At 37.1% G+C, this 18,358-nt stretch overlaps 1 protein-coding gene across 2 annotated transcripts in view; it reads right to left on the bottom strand.

Annotated features, from left to right (window-relative positions):
* LOC145675990 (uncharacterized) overlaps nucleotides 1–17,429 on the bottom strand; it is a 179,991-nt gene extending 162,562 nt beyond the window's left edge. Inside the window, exon 1 of one of the 2 annotated variants that reach the window (XM_081746822.1) lies at nucleotides 17,228–17,429. The gene's annotated coding sequence lies outside the window, so the exon portion shown is untranslated. The remainder of the gene's footprint in view (nucleotides 1–17,227) is intronic. The other variant, XM_081746823.1, reaches the window with a different exon arrangement.
* Between the last annotated feature and the right edge of the window lie 929 nt (nucleotides 17,430–18,358).

The following is an 18,358-nucleotide window of genomic DNA, read 5'->3' as shown; positions in this document are numbered from 1 at the left end:
CCTCTGTTAGCTGTTTCGTATCATATATATCGGATGGTTTTGATATTTCTTCTGATCATTAAAACAACAATGGTACCTGTGTGCGTGCAGAAATGCAAAAGCACAAGGTAACTTCCTATTTGTTTTGGAAACAACAAACCCATTTCACGTGTGCGAAAGAAATTGAGCACAGCGAGATCGGGTGTTTACTCACGGTCAGTTCGCAGCAGGAGTCCATGGTAAAAGATTTGGCTATCTCGAAAACACTCGCAAAACCTTACAAATACAGAAGACTGCGCTTCAAAGAAAGTTTAGACACAGATGTTTCAATTTTCCTTTAGCATCTTTCTTCAGCAAAAGAGTCGGTTCATTGTATTCGAAAAAGGGAAGGGAGAAAGGGTGAATTTATATTTTATGTGGGGGGTAACGTTGTAAGTAGTATAAACAATACATACCGCTTCCGACTCTGTACTGAAGCACTTCCTTTAGCGGTATATCACTAGATCTATCCTGACCCTCATCCCACCTCAAGTTGTAAAGTAGAAAGGGACAGAAGTATTCAACATGATTGCGCACTTGAGTTTCAGTTCACAATACGAAAACCAGTGAGCAAGTAAACAGTCTTTTGTAGGATCGTGTTTTACTTCTTGAATTTATTTTTGAACATTTCTGTGAATTCAACAACAGAACGCAGTAGAAATACGGACTAGTTTTTACTCCTTTCGCTTCAACCCAGGGATGCCACATTTATGATTTCGTACTAGATTTAGTGATTTTACAATTGAACTAGTGATCTAGTACCTACTTTGGGTAAATAGGCACATTCTAGTGATTTTTTTGCATTTTTTTCTGATGCAGACAAATGAGAAGGAAATGGTTCTTAAAATAAAAGGAAGAAGTATATTGCAGTTCAAAACAAATGTAGAAACCTTAAATTATTTTTTCTTTTCCCTCTGACTGAATGAAACCCCTGCTGTGTAACGACCTTAGGTAAACAACGGCTATCTTTGGTCCGCTACCTCCTTTTGTTAGCCGACATGAGATGGGTTACTTTTTTTTCTGGAAGAAAGTGAAGAAATAATTATCCAGTACATTTACGTTTTGTCAGGCACACAGGCGAAGTCTGTACTTGTTTCCTAACGAATTTTAGCAACATAACATAAATGAAACATATGTACCAGAAAATAGAGGCAGTACAAACGGAAATTCTCATCTGTAACACATTTGATGAGAAATATAGTTAGATGTCACGTGCAAGCAATCTAAACATGTCCTATTCTGTAATTCTATTCGTATGTTTATGTAGGTGAGACTGAGAAATCAAGAAACAATAATAACTGGTTTTCTTCCAGGGGAAAAATCTAAATGTGAAGGAGTGTTACACTGGGACTTTAATTGCGTCCTTTGTACAAGATTAACAAGTAATAGCAATTTTTAATTTATTTTAGTTCTTGGGGAGAGGAAGATGGAAGCGAACCCTCGTAAGGACCTCTGCAAGGAAACATGAATACTATCCGCCACTGTTTGTTACATTACACAAAATAGTTTTATATATATACATATATATATATATATATATATATATATATATATATATACATATATATATATATATATATATATATATATATATATATATATATATATATATATATATATATATATATATATATATATATATATATTGAGTTTTAGTCAGGGTTTTCATTCTGCAGGAGACGGGGGGATAGTAATACCTGACGAACATTTTCTATTCTCAGAGTGTTGCAATGATAGCATTTCCTCCATTATAACTTGGCCAAGCTAGTTGCATTATATGTAAGGATTAAGTTAGCCTAAAAAGCGTAAATTTCTATGGCTGTTTTACTCTGTACCCATGTTTCTCATTTTCGGTCTACGGGACTCTGTGTCCGGAAATTTTCGATGGCTTCCAAGTCGGAAAATAAGTGTATCAAAGGCATATATATTATATCTATGGTTAAATGAGGCATGGATCTACAGTTTAAACTGGGATACCGGTAACAACTTCATGAGTTTCCACCGTAAATCGAACCAGAGTCTCCCGCGATCAAGGCGTATGTGTTAACCATACAGCCACGAGGAAATTCACATAAGCACACACACATATATATTTTTGAGTTGATTTTGACTTTACCGTCTCTTTCAGATAGGTAAAGATGTCACGCAGCGAGGATATATGAAATGTAGACCTACTGATTAACGTGGAATCCAAACTACATGAGATCGCGCCGGGAATTGAACCCGAGTCTTCCACGGCAAAGACGCGTACACTAGCCGCGGAGTTCACACACACACACAGAATCCTCACACACCAAGGGTGAGAGCTGTGCCACTGAGTCACAGCTGCCACGGGGCTAGGTCGAGTCCACTTTACGTTCATAGTTTCTTAGTACATAAATGTTACGATTATGAAATAGATTTTCCTTAATGAGCTGCATAAAAACAAAAGCTTTCGAAATGCATTAAACAATTAGCTCGATTTGAGTGTGAACTTAAAGTTATATCAGAGTGTAAATACGGATACGCACCAAAGCTCGAAAACTTAATACACTATTTCTCCTATATAGTCAGCATGTATCAAGCAATCGTTCAGCTTTCATTTGAGAGGATGGAAATCGAAGGCCCCTGAACAACTATGTTACTAATGTGCGGAATGTATTTATCTTACAGTGAACTGCTTTGATGCCAAGTGGCCTAACTCCAAAATTGAAATTTTCCAGGAGTGAAAGTTGAAGTTCAATATCTCATGAGCAATCCATATTTCTTTTATGTTGGGAACCAAAACCATAACTACTGTATGTAGTTGATTGTTTTATAACTTAGTGTTTACAAAAATCCTTTAAAAAAATACCTATTCATAGAAGTGAATGGTACTTATCTGTACTAGTTCTTGGCATCCAAGCAGTCCATTTATTGTAATATTAGCTTAATATACCCATTCTTCGCATGGGGGCTGTATTTGGAAGTCAACACCTGTGGAAGTATCACCATTCATTTCAGTGACCGCGAAAACTATGGACTTGTCACTAGTATCAATCCATATGGGCTATTTATACAAGTCTCGGTATTCCTCACCCGCTGACACCCGGCCCGCATACAGTAGTAGCTGAATTTGCAAGTCATCGCTGATGGAAATGTCACCCTTGATCTCAGCGACCGTGAAAACTATGGATTTGACACTAATGTCGATCAATTTGGATTACTTTTACTACATGTCTCGCTAAACGCCCCCCTGAGACCCCCTGATTCCAATTTTGACAAAAACGCTTCGCCTTAGACTGGGACCTGGACCAAGGTATCCGTGACCAAAATTTGGTAACTCTCGGTCCACTCGTCTGGTCCCCAGGTCGCACACAGACAGACAGATAAACACACAAACAAACTCTTTATTTTATTTATATTAGATAAGATGTACTATGTAAAATAGTCTCGTATTATACAGTAATATGTGATTTACAACAAATGTTACATTATATATTATCCGTAGCTCGTGATATGCTGCAACATATTAAAGCCTCAGAATAGTTGGGCAAGCGAATAATCCAGAAGTTACGTAACCCTATTGCGTTCATGGGAACGAAAACACAATAATTATAACTATGCTAAATTACTATAGACTACCAACTGCTCATTCAGAGAATTTATGAAGTTCACTTTATCGCAATAGTTTTATACAAACTAGAATTAGACTACGGATAATAGTTTTATACAAACTAGATAATAAATTATTATTATTATTATTATCATTATATTTGCAGTACAACCAAATACAACGACATTAACTATTAGTTCTAATTAACTGAATTGAGCTGAAAATTAAATCTTGATCTTTAAAGATTAACTATTAATTTTATGCGTTCTGTACCCCGACTCGGTTAGGAGAGAAACATTATACAACGTTCTTACAGAGCTTGGAATACCGAGAAAGCTAATTAGATTAATTAAGATATGTTTAAGTGAATCCCAAAGTAAAGTCCGGGTAGGAAAATTTTTGTCCACGAGCTTCCACGTCGAAAATGGCCTGAAACAAGGAGATGCGTTGTCGCCATTATTATTTAACTTTGTGCTGGAATACGCCATAAGGAAAATCAAAGATAGCAACCAGGGCCTAGAGTTGAACGGCATTCACCAGGTTATGGCATATGCTGATGATGTAAATTTAATAGGGGATGATAGGAGAACAGTAGAAATAAATGCAGAGATCTTATTAAACGCTTGCAGGGACATGGGTTTAGAAGTAAATGCAGAGAAAACTAAATACATGGAAGTGCGTCGGGACCGTAATACGGCAAATTGTGGAGGCGTTAAAATATTAAATAATACTTTTGATAAAGTGGATACTTTCAAATATTTAGGATCAATATTAACAGACGAAAATCATATTCACGAAGAAATTAAATGTCGACTAAAAGCAGGGAATTCGTGTTACTATTCGGTTCAAAATCTCTTGTCGTCGCGAATTCTGTCGAGGAATTTGAAGCTTAAAATATATAAAACGATAATCATGCCTGTTGTTCTGTATGGTTGCGAAACATGGTCGCTCACTCTGAGGGAAGAACATAGACTGAAAGTATTTGAGAACAGGATCCTGAGAAGAATATTCGGACCCAAGAGGAACGAGAATGGGGAATGGCGGAAGCTTCATAACGAGGAACTACATAGTTTATACGGTTTACCCAACATTGTTAGGGTCGTCAAGTCTAGGAGGCTTAGGTGGGCAGGTCATGTAGCTAGAATGGAAGAAAGTAGAAACGCTTTCAAAGTCTTGACTGGTAGACCCATAGGAAAACGACCATTAGGAAGACCTAGGCGCAGATGGGAGGATAATATTAAGATGGATCTCGCAGAGATAGGAATACAAAGTAGAAACTGGATCCAATTAGCTAAGGATAGAAGTCAGTGGAGAGCTTTTGTGGACGCGGCACTGAACCTCCGGGTTCCATAGGCCATAGAGTTAGTTAGTTAGTTAGTACCTTTCTGAAGGAATAAAAGCTGGAACTGGTTTCAAGGCTGTTTCTGAGTGAATACTTTCTTCAAAATAATATTAAAAATTATAGAAAGATTTTCGAGACATTCGAGTCGAGTCGAGATTTTTAAGAGGCGTCTCGACTCGACTCGTGTCTCGACTCGAAAATTCGAGTCGAGAAATACGTTTGTCTCGACTCGTCTCGAATTTTACAAAGTGTGTCTCGACTCGAATCTCGACTCGAATTCGAGTCGAGTCGAGTCGAGATTCGAGACATGTCTCGACTCGAGCGCATCCCTATCTGCTGTCATGTAAGCCCAATATCCAGCATGTAATGAAAGTTGTATACACACAAGGCGTTCTTACAAACTGCGGGAAATTTGCATTATTTTCAGCTCCTCGCCCCCAAGCAGAAAATCGAAAACTATTTCGTATACCCGCTTAATTTAGTGAATATCTATATGTATACAACATTTGGTGGATCTAAGCAGGCCCATAGCCAGCCCAAAAATGTACCGGAGGGGAGCGGCGTAGAAGTTAGGGGGGACGCGGTTAGTCTTGCCACCCGATTTTAGCGGGTACCACCCGATTTTCAGATCCTATATTCGTCCCTCGCTTAATCATCTCTTGATCACGAAAAACCACCCGCTTTTTTTGGATTGGAGAAAAATCTAAGATGACTTTATTGATAAAGTGTTGATATATTCAACGTAAACCGCTACATCTGTGTGTCAATTTGAGTTAAATTTGGACTCACGCTCAGGTCCAGGCTGTGAGCTATTTGCCCAGTGTGCAGCGTGCGCAGAGTCGTTTTGCTAATTAAGATATTTGCCCCAACGCACATTGGTTTTCTTTGTGTAGTTCATGTATTTTTAATGTAATGTACTGTAGGTTCTATACGAATGAATATTCGTTTGTGGATGTTGTGACAAACATACTTGAATTATTCATGATTTTAAACTACAAGAATATCGAAGGACAATTTCAAGTGTAAGAGATGGACCAAGACTCCTAAATATGTTTACCTTTCTTATGATAAAAATTTAGAATTTATTTTGTGTTTCTTAGAAAGAATACCCTATGAATAATATCTGCCATATATAGCTTTTTTTTTTTTAAACGACTTACAAATATCCTTACAATTACAGACTGTAATACTTACTCGATACTTACTTTACAATTCAAGACTGACAATTGTTGACAATACTATAGTGCTGCCAAAATGTCTTGAGCCGTGGCAAAAATGCGAACTAAAGCTCACACCCACGTGTTGAGCCAATAAGGGTTCAGCTGTTGCTAGAAAGTCTTAGCGAAAGAGAGTGGAATTCCTTCTGCCGATAGCAGCGCTAGGAACGGAAGACTAGGTGTCAAGTCAATGTGGTATATTTATAAATCTGTTTTACTTTAGTTTCGTTAGAAAAATACTTTGGAACTGTCACTTAAGAAAGAAACCACTAATTAAAAAACAAAAAAGTCCGATGGATCCCAGGTGAGTATTGGTAATACACAAGTTCACATCAGTACTTACGGTTTAGAATTCTCCGCTTTTCTTATTTTAAAATATGGCAACCCTAGACCCGATCCAACCACATCATAGCTCATCATCATATTAAAGTTCATTTGCAAGTCTGCCGTAAACATTTTAGGTGGGCCAATAAAAATTTAGGGGGAGCCAAGGTCTTCGTAGATACGGGCCTGGTTCTAAGTGACTTTTCTATGCAGAAATCTCATAACATACATACACATTAATTATATTCCACAGAATTTCCATTTCAGCTTGTATATTTCTATTAAAACCTGAAGTGTTAAAAAGATCTACTACAGCCTTTTATTTCAATCAGGGTGGAATGATTTAAATCGCTTGATTTTTTAAATAAATATCGTTCATTTATATCGAATTCCGAAATAAATTAATTTAAAGTGAAAATAAGTAAGATCTCGTTCCTGTTCTGTTATTTCGATTATGGGAGAAATAATCGTAATATAATGAAATTCAAATGTATGCATAGCAAAGTATGAAAACTAGTGTTTCGTGCAGAGGATGATTAGGGAAAATCCCGTTTTGAACGGATAACAGGGGGATACGAGTTTTTTCTCTTCATAGCATACATACGGTTTGTAAATTGTTAAATATTAACCCGAGATTACTAACCCTATTTGTTACCTCTTATTACTAACTATGCGTAAAACTGACGCATACACCCAAAAATGTTTTAAATATAAGGCAAAATGGAATAATAAATATATTGAATGTATTTTATTGCATTACAATACTAACATAAACAACTTACTATGAAGTATGCATAAGCAGTATCTTTGATTTATACTTTACACTATATTGCCATACAAAATTATGTGCTATGTAGAAAAGGTAATTTAATTTTATGCTGATATCACGTACACATAATTTTCTACGAAAACAGAAAGATTTGTCTTACATTAAAATGAAGATTTTCAGACTGTCCATACATTGTTATCAGTTTCAGTCACCCTTTCACGGTCATTTTAAGAGTTTGCACAAAATTGCCTTTAATGCTCACCACATATTGCCTTTTTGCATTTTGTACAGTATGTTGTAGTGAATCGCCGTTTCGAGTAATGACACAGAAAGCAGTATTTGTGGTTTCTTTTTCCAGTGACTGGCTCTGCTTGCTGTTCTTCTGTTATCCCAAAGAGCTTAGTTATTGTAACTTTAAGTTCTCAGCTTATAGACGGTGTAGCAAGTCGTTGCTCTTGCCAAGGTGCAACCAATTGCTTGTGTAATCTTGAAATGCACTCTTGAAAGAAGACTTGTAGTTTCTTCTTTGGATCTTCGAAAGAACTGATGACAATATATAACATAAGCATTAATTCCTGCAATATTTAGCACACCATAAAAGATGCAAAGTGGCCAATGTCTTGTTTTCCTGCTGCTCTTCATGTCTCCACACATGTGGTCAAAAGTGTCTACTGCCTCTTTTGTTTAGTTATATGTCAGTATTATTTCATGTTTGTTTGATGTCTTATCTACGGACGGTTGATCGTGCATGGTTGACAAGAGCAAGACTAATTTATTTGACTTAGGTTTAAAGGGTACTACTGTGAATTCTTCCGCGAATAAGAACATATAAGAACTATTCACTTCTCTGTTACGGAAATGCACATCAACAAATTCCGGTGGCAATTCGCGCTTGTTACTTAATGGTTCCGACAGCAATTAGTCCATACTCAGAAGGAAATTCCTGGAAAAGAAGCACGCTCCTAAATCAATTACCTATTCTTATGTTTCGATTGGTATTTTTGACGCATTCTACAAGAGATTTTACAAAATATCTGGCAGCTTCTTCTCCAGGAGGTGTGGTTCCCTTACCTAAATAGGGTATACCCATGACCATATATTTAGTTGTATTACCAGAAAGCATGATAATTGTAATCACACACTTATTTGGTTTGTGGCATATATAGCCTCGAAATGGGCATCTATCACGAAACCCTAGTAACTGCTCATCTACAGTGCAATATGAGCTTGGCTTGTAAGTCGTTTCGCAATTAGACACAAAAATATCCCACACTTTCTTAATGAGAGCAAGTTTACTTTCAAACCTCCTTTGTTCTCTTGTTGCTTTGTCATCAAATCTGAGACAATTTATTAAGAAATCAAACCTTTCACTCGACAACGTACCACGATATCTATCACCACAATAATCACTGTAAATAAAAGTGGCAAATGATTGTCCTTGAGCGCTGCAGACAGTATGAGGAATCCTATTAAGGTTTTAATTTCGTCCTTAAAGGTGTGTTGAATGGTAGCTTTACTAACTCGGTACTTCTTTCTTTTTATTTCAATTTCATTTGTTCTTGTCACTATCTCATTAATTATATCTTCTGTTAAAAACAAATTAAAACACTCCTTAGGTCGAGATTTAGTTTCTTCGTAAGTCCACGACAAATATGAACTATATTTTTACTTGGAATTTTCCCATCGTATTTGGTGTGAGAAGTTTCCCATCGAAAGCCAATTTTACCTCTTGATTCCTCTTCATCAGGGCAAAGAACCGTTGAAGGACTTACTCCATCCAATTGTGTTGAACTTGAAGACTCGTCTTCTTTAGAAATTTTCCTCTTTGCATTGTCACGAGTTTCTACACTTTCCTTCATGGATCGCTCTGCCTCACGAATATTCTCCACAGTTATGTTTTCAGTTTCTGATTCACTCGGTACGTAAGTCGGATGCACATCACTATCGTCAGACCAAAATTGTTGAAGACAATCATTCTCGCTTCCATCACCGTCATGTATTTCAACAAGCATACGAATTATTCGTTCTATTCACTCATAGTCATCCGGTAATCTAATAAAACGAAAAATGGAAAGGACTCATAATTATAGCATTCTTTTCAACTTATGTGAGGATGTTGCACCTGTTTTACGCAGAAAGATTCACTGTTAATCATATACTTGCATAATCATTACGTATTATTTATAACCGCTTAATACTAACCATACGTAAACTATACGTACAACATTTTTCTATAAATACTAACCATGCGTAAAATCGACGCACTAACTTATAAATAAACACCTGTTGCGAGCTGTCCCGCTGCAAAAATGATCCACAAATTGCACGAACAGACAGCGAAATGAACGGGGGTAGCACTGCTAGTAGTTTAGTAAACTGTGACACCACAGTGGAAAACAATACTAAAATGTTAGTGAGTATGCGTAAAATTTACGCAGTGTTAGTAATCTCGGGTTAAATCGGGGAAATCACCATGGACATTTACGACGAAAATCCTTTTGTGTGCGCGTTTTTTTTATTTATTCCCAGACAGGCCCGTATCCTGGGGGATCTAGGGGGCGCCCCCCCTAAATTTTGGCTGCCCCCTAAAATTTTCACGGTAGACTGGCAAATGAACTATAATATGGCGATGAACTATAATATGGTGCATCGGGACCCCCCTAACTTCAGCCGCCCCCCCTACATTTTTGGACTGGCTACAGGCCTGTTCCCAGATAATAGGGGCGTATTTGGAGGGGTCCCATTCCCTCTCCGAAATTCATTATTATTATTTAGATTTCATAACTTTAGGCGAAATATATGTATTTTTATATCTATTTCGTGTCGCAAGCTAATTCCGAATTTTTAAAAATATGCCCCTGCAAAATACCAGTAACTTTTGTGAAAAAAAGTGTCATGTTGATAAACGTTGCGATACTTTTACCTTACTGCTTAAGAAACACTGAAATAGGTTAACGATCGGTGATAGATTCAACCCCAATGCTTTCACTTAAATGACATAATTAACATTTAATACTAATTTCTAATGTTTTCTCTTCAGTTCGCGACTTGTTATACGAGGTGAAATATTTGATTTAAATAAAAAAAATTAAGAAAATAATTTTTTTAAAAAAAGTCACGATTTTTTTCCACCTTACTATTAAATCCCGAAGATATAAGAAAATCTACTACAACCTTTGATTTTAATACTGATTCCAAAAACAACAAAAACTGTAAGAGACAGTGAGAAATGGATTCCGTACCTAAGCCCTATCAGGCAGGTGTCGGAAATGGACACTGTCTTACCGCCGGCAACAATAATCACCCTGCTACGCCAAGAAGTGCAGTGAACATGTTACCCCATATCCCAGTTAAACATTCAATATCTGGTAGACGACCAGCTGGCTCCTTCTGAGATCGATCGACTGATTACACATGACATTGTTGTCTATGTTCAACCAGTGTTTCTTCTGGGTATACTTTCGGAGTTGGTCAACTTCCCTTCCCCCGGAGCTAAGTTGAATGACCAAATACATCACTCAATTCGCTTACATTTAGTGATTTGATTTCATTTTTAGTTTAGCGTCCCTTTCAGCAGCGAGGCTGCATAAGCCATGGACCTACAGCCGGAAATCGAACCAGACTACCAGAGTTTCCCACGCTGAAGAAGCGTACGCTAACCGCGCTTAATTTTAGAAATGGTGGCCGCGGTGACTCAGTAGTAGAGCGTTCATCTCTGGTGCTAGGGGTCTCGGGTTCAAACCCTGTTCCCGTCAAGTGAACTTTGTGGTGGACACACACCGTGTGCATGGGTTTTCTCGGGGTTCTCCCGTTTCCTCCCACTTTCTTCATTCCACCATTTCATTCATCTCTCATCATTACCGTCTCCTTTAGCCTTACCAGCATAACAGTAAGACGTAAAATTCAAAAATTTCATTTTTTAATTTTAGAAATCACTGTGACATTTACATTCTTCGTTTGAGGTTGCGAACAGCTACGTTCCAAATAAAGACTGCATCCCAACTTACTGTATTTACTTCAATATTAAAATTAAAATATGGCTTAGTGATAGAGCGTTCACCTCTGGTGCTTGGGGTCCCGGGTTCGATCCCAGCCACCACCAAGTGAACTTTGTGGTGGACAAACACCGTGTGCGTGGGTTTTATCGGGGTTCTCCCGTTTCCCTTCACTTTCTTCATTCCACCATTTCATTCATTACTCACCATCACCGTCTCCTTTAGCCTAACCGGCATAAACGTGGGACATAAAACAAAGATTTCATTTTATTTCATTTCATAAAATTAAAATATCATAGAAATAATACTCATAATCTAATCGTCATTACAGTACAATCTCTCTGTTGACTCTATGGTCAGCGTACGACGCCCGAGACCCGGATTCTATTCCCTACAGGAGTTTATGTGGTTCGAATCCCATTTTAATGTGTAGGTCCACGTCTTATATAGCCTCACTGCTGAAACGGACGCTAAACCGCAATCCTACTTTAAACAAAGGAAGCACTTACATGTACTAAATACACTAATACTTTATGTGCTCTTTTTCAGGGTATCCCAGTGATTTCAAATAACATTTGCTCCTACTCCTTAGGCGTTCTATGTCTAAGGTCAGTGACGTAACTAATGGGAGCAAGGCGCTGGATTTGGGAGGGCGCAAAACTGGGCTGGACAACTATTTATTTTCAATATAAGGCAAGGAAAGGAGTTTTAGCGAACTAAATATAATTTTTTTTTTTAATTACCTCAGAAACTTAACAGGAAAACAACGACTCACCAACCTTAGGTTCATATCCATAGAGCATAATTTACTTTCAAAGCTAACTTTTGAACACACTGTGGAAAAAAAAAGAAAAAAAACTGCCAAAAGAGACCGGAAAGTTAAATTTTAGTTCCAGTTTTTCTATGTTTTCATTTAACTTACATCGATTTAAGAGATTTGCAAAATAGCCGAATATAATACTCGAGTTAACAACTTGACTGTTTGTCATAATTAAATATTCTATCCTAAAGGAACAGACTGTTGATTCATTCTACATATATGCACATCCTAATATAATTCCAAAAACCTTGTGATTTGTAGTTATTATGATAAGACTATATCATAGTATGTCAAACATGCTACTCAGATTATTTGGCAAATAAAATACTAATTAGTTTGGTGTTTAACAGCGGCGCAAATCTGTCTTCAACGTTGGGGGGGGGGGGAGGTAAGACCATTTTTATTTTTTTAATTTATTTTTTTTTTATTTTAATTTTTTTGTTAAGCGAAGCTGAAAATACTTGTGAAGTTGAAAAACAATCCTGTGGAGGATCAGGGAGCACAGCTGTCTTCAACATTGGGGGCGAGCATATTTGAGGCTTATCCTGGGGGGACATCAATTCCATCTCACTTTCCTTTGTGGCAATCGGAAACAAATAATCACATTCCCCCCCCCCCAAAAAAAAACACATCTCAAATCGGATTATTAGGGGGGACAGTTCCCCCAGTTTTAAGATTGGAGGAGACATGTCCCCCACCCCCCCTCGGGATTTTCACCAGTGGTGTTTAATCTTGTACTAAAAATTAAATTATGTACTGCAATTTTGAAATCAAGTGTTACCAGTTGAAGACAGAATGGAATAGGAGAAATAATGTGTGATGTAATCGGGGAGCGTTTTGGCTTGATTGATCATGACAGGGGAGGCATTAAGGCGAGTTCTTGCCGCGGGCGACAACTAGTCTAGTTGCGTCGCTGTCTATGGTACACGCTTGCCTTCATTTCCTAGGCTTCTACAGTGCCCAATGGGTTAATGAAAATAATTAAGTACGAAAAATTTTCGAATTTCTACTGAAACAAAAAAAGATTTCATACAAAAGATAGTATATATAATCTAGTGCTTTCCAAGCTTTTCTTGTGGCGATACTCCTGATACCTAATACAACTTCCAGGTGCGAGGTATTTCCATCGATTGCACATGTAGCATATATACAGGGTGAAAATGAACTATACCAACAAACTGTAAGAGATGATTCCTCTCATCAAAATAAGTCAAAAACTTCCTATGGACCTGTGGGGAAAAGTGCATAGTTTCAGAGTTTTGGCTGTCCAAAATCGCAAAAAAAAAAAAAAAAAAAAAAAGCCAAATTTCAAGAGGCCCTATTTCAAATTCGAGAAATCATGGGGTTGTGGTTCTTATCAGCGTAAAGGAAGTGACGCATACCCAACCAAAAATGCATATTTCATTAATGTTCAATCGATGTGCAGAGCATTTCCTCCAAAGTGAAATTCCCAAACATGCCATCAACCGAATTTTGAGATATCCTCTGACTTTATGATTGGTCCAAAGTAGGCAAACGATAAGCCTTGATAGCAGTGAACACAGAATCCTGTAGGGCGAAGTCGGAAGTGTTAAGGATAGTCAACAGCACGGTTTCTCGTACTTGGGAACAAGCATGCTGCGATGTTTTCTTTCACGCTTATAAGTGAAGAGAACGTAAAATAAACCATGACGAAATACATCGTATCACGCGTTATTCCCAAAACAAACAAACACACAAACACAAACAAACAAAAACATGGTGCTGCCGGTTCCTAACACTTCCGACTTCCCTCCGAAGCACTGGATGTCGATTGTTGTCAAGGCTTACCTCCTGCCTACTTTGGACCCTCCTTCAAATCAGGGCATATTTGAAAACTATTGAGAGCATATTTGAGAATTATAACCTGTACAGAATACCCTGCACACCCATTGAAAATTGATGTGATATGCATTTTTGGATTATGTGTGCGTGATTTCCTTCACGCTGATAAGAACCACTATACATAGTTTCAAGAATTTGAAATTGTTGAAATTTAGCTTTTTCGCGATTTTGGACAGCCCTAGCTCTGAAATTACGCACTTTTCGAAATAGATCCATATAAACTTTTCCTCTTTTATTGATGTGAGGAATCATCTCTTACAGTTTGTCGGTATAGTTCATTAACACACACAACACACACACACACACACACACACACACACACACACATATATATATATATATATATATATATATATATATATATATATATATATATACTCATCTTGACAAAAGAAAGTGATTGGTATCTGTATTGACGGTATTTAATACAATTTCTGGGGTGAGGTATTTCCAACGATTGCACACATGTAACTTACATATCAATCAACTGGTCTTGACGAAAGAAAGCGATCGGTATCGGAATTAGTCACTCGTGGTCAACCACATTCGGTACACGCTACCTAATACAATTTCCGGGTGTGGGGTATTTCCAGCGATTGCACACATGCAACATTAATATCAATCAACTGGATTTGATGAAAGAAACTGATTGGTACTGAAATTGGTCGGTACACGGTATCTAATAGTGGAGTGTTTGCACACATGCAATATATGTATCAATCAACTAGTCTTGACGAAGTAAAGGGTTTGGTATCGGAGTTGATTAATTCCGGTCAATCACTTCTGGTAAACGGTACCTAATACATTTTGCTCGCCTGAGGTGTTTTGGTACGATAAATTTCTTTCATCAAGTCGAGTTGATTGCAGTGTCAGTTTTGGCGGGTAGGCCGGGAAGCACGGGCCTACCCAAAATTTTGAAAAATATATAAACACCAAAAGATACAATAAAGAATATACTCTCCATTATTTATATTAATAGTAGATAATTGTTTAATACCATGAACCAGTACTGTAAAAGTGATTTTCTACTGCTTTTAATCGATTAAATGTGCATATGTATCCGTAAGAGAGGGAGCAGGCTTAGCCAAAATTAAAATCCTAAAGCCGCCCCTGGTTAATTGATATGTATGTTGCTCGTGTTCAATCGCTGAAATCGCCCTATCCCCGAAAACTGTATTAGGTACTCTGTATCGGATGTGAGCAATTCTAGTACCAATTGCTTTTTTTCCTCAAGACGGGTTGATATAAATGCTCATGTGTACAATCCTGTAATTACAACACCCCCGAAAATTTATTCAATACCGTGTACCGGAAGTAGCCAAATCTGGTACCAATCGTTTTATTTCGCCAAGACGAGTTGATTGATATGCATGTGACATGTGTACAATTATTAGAAGCACCCCACCTCCTTAAAATATGTTTGATAGTGTATGAGAAGTATTTGATTGAAAGTGACCAATTCTGGTACTGATCAATTTCTTTTGTCAGAAGGAGTTCACTGAATACATGTGAAATAAAATTATGTGTAATCGCTGAAAATATCCCACCCCCAGAAAATGTAGTAGGTACCGTATACCGGAAGTAACCAATTCTGGTGTTGCTCACTTTCGTCATGACGAGTTGACTGATATATATGTTGCATGAGTGCAAAACAAATACCCCATACCCTGGAAACTGTATTATCCCCATCCTCATTCTACAGTCTCACTGTTGTGACGTTACATTAGGAACAGGGACGCTATTTTTAATTAAATATTACTCACAAAATTGTACAAACCAACACCTTGATCATGCAGTTAATGCGCTGAATGAAAAGAAGGAAATTTAATAATATTTTATCACAAGTTCTCCATTCGTTTAATATGCTGAATTTACAGCGAACCATTTCGCGTATCACTCGATGGTATACCTACATATCACACGGATCCAAGGGTCTCGCAACACTCAAGCAGAAAAGTTCTGATCTAGTCCTTTACGAATGATTCGATTCTAGTAGTCTGTATTAAAAATCCACTACGTGATAAAATTCCAGACGAATCAAGCGAATAAATAAATATCAATTTTAAGAAACTGAATGCATTACAAATATTGTTTGCTTCATTTATGTTTCCCAAAGAAAACTGTCACTACGGTATAAGTTGGGATCCAAATTCTTAATCTGTACAGGCCCAACATCACTTGTAGTCATTGTGTAACAATTTATAATTATAATTTATATATAACAATTAATTTGTGTCGTAATGTGTGGGGTAAATGTAAATGCACTAAGAAAAAAAATCAATTTGTTACATGGTATATGATGCATCTTGATGTCGATCTGCGCTGTTTCTCTCTCTCTCTCTCTCTCTCTCTCTTTTATAATCTAAGTTACCTAAACTTAATAAAGATATTACATACTATTCATTCAACATAATAAAGTATAAGACCTGCTAACCTGAAATTCAAACCATACAACAAAGTAGGAGATAAGCTAGAGTAGGTAATGAACACACGCCTTCCAAGAAATGATATTTGTATGTGAACACAAAGGAACGCTCCTATATGCATCTCAAATACGGGAAAATCCCGTTACGGAACATACGTAACCCTATTTTATGCTCATCACAGAACAGTCTGGACGGCCATAGCCGTCGTCAGCTAAAACGCCAAGGCTCATAATGAGTTTCACGTACTTAAAAAAAAAAAAAAAAAAACCTACTCTACCGTATCATACTTCTTACTTAAAAAAAAAAAGTGTCGGTTTCGTTTTGTAAGAATAAGGTTTCCCACAAGCACTGGCGTCTCTGGCATGTGAAATTTGGGAGGACATCAAAGAAAGTTATTTAAATGGTACTATCTAGTCCAACCTGTTTATTATCTTCGATTCCATTTGCTACTTTTCTGCTTACCTTCATGAACCCCCCTGAGGTATATCAAGAAATCTGTAATAATCGTTTCACAGCCCGAATATTATATTCCAAATAAATATAATAATTACTATTTATATGTTATACTGTCATGAGTAAATAAATTAAATTATAATAAAATATTGAATATTTTGTATTTCAAAATATTGGGAGGCACATTTCCCCGCCAGATACGCCCGTGCCCACAAGTACATACCTACACAAAAATATAGAAATAGTAACCCTTCAAAACACTTTCTTTCAGTTCTAATTCAATGCAGCATTCTACAGTAATACACACAACCATGCCACTAATCATTGGAGTGTTGCCATGCTCATCAGCAACTAAACTGATGTTCTCGTTTAACTTGCTACCACTTTAAAAATATTTGTTATAAACTACTTATAATAAGACCTTACCTCTTTTTAACTAATAAGCAAATTACGAGTAACATGTAAATCGCTGAACAACGAGAACTTAACCTTAACCTGCCGAAGCGTTGATCGATCTAAATGGGAAACTCCGTAAATGTTGCCAACCAGACAGGTGCCACGGACAAAGAAGCAGAAACGAGCGCATCCAATCGAGTGTATGATACTTCGTCCTGTCACGGGATTTCAGCGTGTGTGTGTGGTTGGTGTCGCCTGATAAGCTCGCACACCTACGATACGAATGCCAGTAGGGCAATGGCGTAGCAATAGAATAGGCAGGGTAGGCATAGCCTACGGGTGCAGGGAGTTTCAGTATATTAGGGGTTGTCCCATGTTTTTAATAATAATAATAAAAAAAGAAGCAAATTATATACGTAGAACCCCAAGTTTTCGCGGTCTTCCTTTCTGAACATGGTAAGAATAAAAATTCCTGCTCACTTCACTCGCAGTTTAGTACATTTGCGTGTCAAATTATTGGCATTAATGTAAACTTGTCGAGGTTAAAACACTGTCCGCCTTATGTCGATTTAAAAAAAAAAAAAAAAAAAAAAAATAGAAAAAAATGCTTATAAGCTGTTTCACAAACTTTTATTTATTTTATAATTATGTAAAATCGTAACATACTAATTATATAGATATATTCATTTGAAGTCCTTTTGGTAATACTGGTTGATACATTACTGTTAATTTACACTACCACTGAAAAAAAAAATGGAATTTTACGTGAGTATATTTTTAATGGACAGGACACTCTGTCCAGTTTACTTTTAAAAGACATACCACAACGATATAAAAAGAAAAACGGTAAATACCGTCCAACTGATAATTTTAGGTTTATGACCGTTTCTGCGCTTACGCATAAATTATAGATGGTCATTCATGGGGCCTATTCGATGGGTGAGTAGGCGCCACTAGTGATTTTGCCTACGGGCGCCAAAGACTACTGTTACGCCACTTCAATAGTGAGGGACTTTTCTATTTCAGAAAATAAGTAATTGTAACAAAACAAAACTAATGGTTTTCACGAAGTTCAGCCGAATTGCAGATTACATTTTGTTCATTATATCGTACTTACTTAGCCTTTTACGTGCCAATATTCCATTTTTCTTCTCATTGCAT

The sequence above is a fragment of the Thermobia domestica genome, chromosome 18 (genome assembly GCF_964235325.1).
Source record: "Thermobia domestica chromosome 18, izTheDome1.hap1.1, whole genome shotgun sequence".
Classification (NCBI taxonomy): Eukaryota; Metazoa; Arthropoda; class Insecta; order Zygentoma; family Lepismatidae; genus Thermobia; species Thermobia domestica.
This window is presented reverse-complemented; position numbering and strand designations above follow the sequence as displayed.